The 4593-nt window shown below is 43.6% G+C and overlaps 1 protein-coding gene across 1 annotated transcript in view; it reads left to right on the top strand.

The window, feature by feature from the left end:
- LOC137563445 (rab-like protein 2A) overlaps positions 1 to 4593 on the top strand; it is a 40961-nt gene that overhangs the window by 333 nt on the left and 36035 nt on the right. The window lies entirely within an intron of this gene.

Below are 4593 nucleotides of genomic sequence, written 5' to 3'. Positions count from 1 at the left end.
GTAAGGAGAATCAATAGCATTGCATCACTCTTTTTCATGTTCCATACGGTAGCCATACACATATACTTAGTTTTGCATAATATGATGAGAAGATTTGATGCTTGCTTGCTTGCTCTTTATATAATCATAGCTCCCAACTGTCTCTCTTTTGGAGGTACTCTCTTTGGGAGCCCTGTCTCTCTTTCCTCCTCATTTGTCCCTCTTTCAAGACTTTGTCCCTCTTTGTATGTATGTATATATATATAATCTACTAAAAATGTGTTTGATTGACTTTATTCCCATCCTTTAAACTGATATATTTCTTGAAATGTTAATATGAAGGAAAATGAACCAGGATAGAAAGGACCAGTGTGGTTTGAATTATAAAACAACATATTTTTCTTATGAAATCTTTATGGTATTCGTGACTAGGGGTGTGACAGGGCGTGGGCAGGGGCGTGGCTTAAACACCCCTCTTTCTCATCTCAAAAAGTTGGGAGGTATGATCTAATTGTCCAATTCATACAGAGTAGATATACAGTCAGTCTATCGGACAATAGCTGTAGTTGCAAGATCTCTCACTGATGAATACAGAAAAAGGATATCCCATCCTTAATGGAAATATAAACTGGTAATGCATAGGCCATTTTCTTTTTCTTTTCAGCTGACTTGCTCATGTTGATCAAATCTGCCATTGATCTGTTGAACCTCAACTTTAATGCTGGGCATACATGGTTCGTTTATGCACCGGTATCGAGCCAGCGGCTCGATGCCGGCGCGTCACCGCTCGACCGCGCGGATCGATTCCCGCTCGTCCCCGCGGGCGCTTCTTATCAGCGCTTTGGTTTTTTCTATTGTCCGCCTGCGGGGATCGAGCGCGGTATTGATCCGCCGCGGTGATCGGACAGGTTGGATCTTATCAATCGAGCCATCAGCGGCTCGATTGATCAGAACTATCTAACCGTGTATGCCCAGCATAATGCTGGGAATACACCATACAATTTTCTGTTAGATTTACCTGCCAGATAGATAAATTCCTACATGTTGGAAATTATCTAACCATCTATCTGCCGAGCAATTAAGCATTGTTCTTCTCAGCAGGAGATAACCAGAAGACAATGCACCAGAGATAATGACCAGTCTCTACAGAAAATAATCTAATTATGCATTCTAACGGAAAATTTAAAGGGGCCCATACACCTAACGATTTACCCGCCGATATACAGCAGATTCGATCACTGTGATCAAATCTGTTGTGAAATCGTTGTGCAAACGCTGGCAAAACGATTTTCCGTCCGAAATCAATAGTTCCTGCCGATCCGTCCGTGCGGAAGATTTTGCTCGATCGCCGGTGGGTCGGGAGTGCATCGATAGCTGCGTTCGAATGCCCGACGCAATCAGGGCTGTGGAGTCGGTACAAAAATCCACCGACTCCGACTCCTCAGTTTAGGAGTTTTACTCCTAAATTTACTCCCAATTTACTCCTCTAATTTGCATATTACAATTTTGTTGATTGAAAGTATGTAACATGAAAATCGTCTCTTAACTGCCAACGCTTAGGAATTTTAAAAGACAACTGAAGTGAGAAGGATATGGAGACTGCCATATTTATTCCCTTTAGGCTGCATTTCCACTTGTGCGGTGCGAATCACCGCGGTAAAAATTTGCATGCGGATGCGAATTTCGCATGCGGGTCCATGCGAATTCGCATGGATGACGATGTATGCGAAATTAACCATGGCAGCGCTGGTGTGATTTTTCCATTGTTTCTATGCGAATTCGCATGAAAATTTGCATACCCAAACCGCATGCGAATTTCCTATTAAATACATTGTATGCGATTCGCATAGCGGTATGCGAATTCTGATGGCTTTGCCATGCAAATTTTTTCTGCACAGAAAAACGCAAAGGAATCCTGAGAAGTGGAAACAGTCCCATTCACTTGTATTGCTATGCGAATTTGCATGCGAAAACCGCATGCGAATTCATGATAGTGGAAATGGGCCCTTAGTCATAGACTAAACCTAGTCCTTGGTAAGAGTACTTGTAAAAGGTAAAGACCAGAACAAAGAACATCTATCAGGCCCTAGGCAATGTAACTGTGGGTACATGTAAGAATGATGTGCAGGTACTCTGCAGGAGAATAAGGAGATTCTTCCTCTATTACACATTCTTCATGCACAATCTGAACCAGGTTTATGGGTGATAGACAACACCTCTGTGTTCAATGTGCACAACATTTTCAGTGGATTCCCTGCAGCTCTGTGGGGCGTGCATATGTATGTGTAACAAAGTAAACCTGAGACAGATGAAATTAAAGTTTTATACATACCTGGGGCTTCCTCCAGCCCCCTTCAGGCTAATCAGTCCCTCGCTGTCCTCCTCTGCCACCTGGATCTTCTGCTATGAGTCCAGGTACTTGAGCCAGTCTGGCGTGGTGCGCATGAACACACTCCGCTGCGAACGTACTACATTTGCGCAAGGTGCAGAATGCTCCTGGCTGTGGAAGCGGAATGCAGCCGTACAGCGCTGACTGGCTGAATTACCAGGACTCATAGCAGAAGATCCAGGTGGTGGAGGTGGACAGGGAGGGACTGATTAGCCTGAAGGGGGCTGGAAGAAGCCCCAGGTATGTATAAAACTTTTCTTTTCATCCTTCTCAGGTACCATTTAATTTGTAGTCACCAAACCAAATTTTAACATATAAAATTATTTGATTTCATGAGCAAAGAAACCACATAGTAAAGTGCATATAACTGGTAGAAAAAGGCCTTTTTCTACCAGTTATATGCTCTTTACTATGTGATTGAAGTCTTTGTATACAAAATTCTGCACTTTTTTGGAATATTAAAAGAAAATGTACTTTTTGCTATTTTTTTTGGTTTCCTGTGTCTTCACTATATCCCTGACTATTGACTAGTTCATGTGGAGGTATTTGTTGTGCACCTACAGGGATTTTTTTTACTTATTGTGTACTCTCCCAATACATAACTACTGTTTTTATCTGCATGGGGAAAATAAATTCAAGTGTGCACTAGCCAATTGTATAACATTGGTTCCCAGTTTACCCGTGCAGAAAGTGGGGGAGGGGCAAAGTTTTGCAGGGGGGCCCAGGGATTTCTAGGTATGCCCCTTTCCAGTGTCCATCATTGTAAGTAGCAAAAGAACACTGCCTTCCTGTCCAGATGAGTACAGTGGTGACAGTGTTTCTAATTGCAACATTGTTAGTTTGAGCTGGGTGCAGCAATAACTCCTGGGACAAGCCCCCTTCCCCCAAACAAAATTGGCATCATCCTCCCCCCTTTCAGTCCCCCCCCCCAGTAACTGGTAAGACACACACACACACACACACACACACACACACACACGCACGCACGCTCGCTCGCTCGCTCGCTCGCTCGCTCTGTACTTTCATACCTCCTCATACCACAGGAGCCAGGGGTATACAGCATAGAGTGAGTGGCTTTCAGGAAGATAAGAGGTGGCCCAAAGCAGCGCTGGAACAGGCAAATATTAAACTGCTCCACTGGGCTACTCTGCAGAAGGAGGAGGAGCAAGCTCGCTGCGGTCACTCTAGTATGAGACTCATCAATAAATGTTAAATCGTAATAAACCATTTGGCCCATGACTTAGGCCTGGTGCACACCAAAAACCGCTAGCAGATCCGCAAAATGCTAGCAGATTTTGAAACGCTTTTTCTTATTTTTCTGTAGCGTTTCAGCTAGCGTTTTGCGGTTTTGTGTAGCGGTTTTGGTGTAGTAGATTTCATATATTGTTACAGTAAAGCTGTTACTGAACAGCTTCTGTAACAAAAACGCCGGCAAAACCGCTCTGAACAGGCGTTTTTCAGAGCGGTTTGCGTTTTTCCTATACTTAACATTGAGGCAGAAACGCATCCGCAATCAAAAAAATGCCTCACCCCGGGAGTATGCGTTTCTGCAAAACGCCTCCCGCTCTGGTGTGAACCACCCCATTGAGATACATTGACCAAGCGGATCCGCAGCCGCAAGCAAGCGGCTGCAGAAACGCTGAAAAAGCCGCTCGGTGTGCACCAGCCCTTAGACTATGTTTTAGATTTTGGCCCCTTTTATGATTGAGTTTGACACCCCTGCTCTAACCAATTCGATCAGATTACTGGAATTGATCAATTTTTTGGGGGGTCGATCCCATCAATCTGACTGGATAGCGGGTTTTGGTCCGCTAGTAGGCAGAGACGATCTTTTCCAATCAATCAAAACAATAATTAGAAACAATTGATCATCTTTGGGATTGTATCAATAATGCCCACCTTTATCTGGATCTAAAAAGTCAGATGTTGATTGATCAAATGTTTGAATTTTGGATATTTGTCAGAAAGGTCACTGGATTTAGTAGTAGCTGTGCAGGTGGGTGTACAAGAAGGAGGGTATTGATTTTTGGACACCAACATATCAGCTCATTGACTACAGATTTGACACTACAGTGAGGACATTGTCACTGCTATGGGGGTGGTGTGGGGAGTTGTCTTGATGGCCCTTGTGTGCAATGCGAACATACAGTGAAGTCTAAAGTACAATTAAAGTATGCTTCACTGCCACAGTAAATCTACAACTTGTCTAGTAAACATGCAGCATG

This window comes from Hyperolius riggenbachi, chromosome 3 (assembly GCF_040937935.1).
Source record: "Hyperolius riggenbachi isolate aHypRig1 chromosome 3, aHypRig1.pri, whole genome shotgun sequence".
Lineage (NCBI taxonomy): Eukaryota > Metazoa > Chordata > Amphibia > Anura > Hyperoliidae > Hyperolius > Hyperolius riggenbachi.
This window is presented reverse-complemented; position numbering and strand designations above follow the sequence as displayed.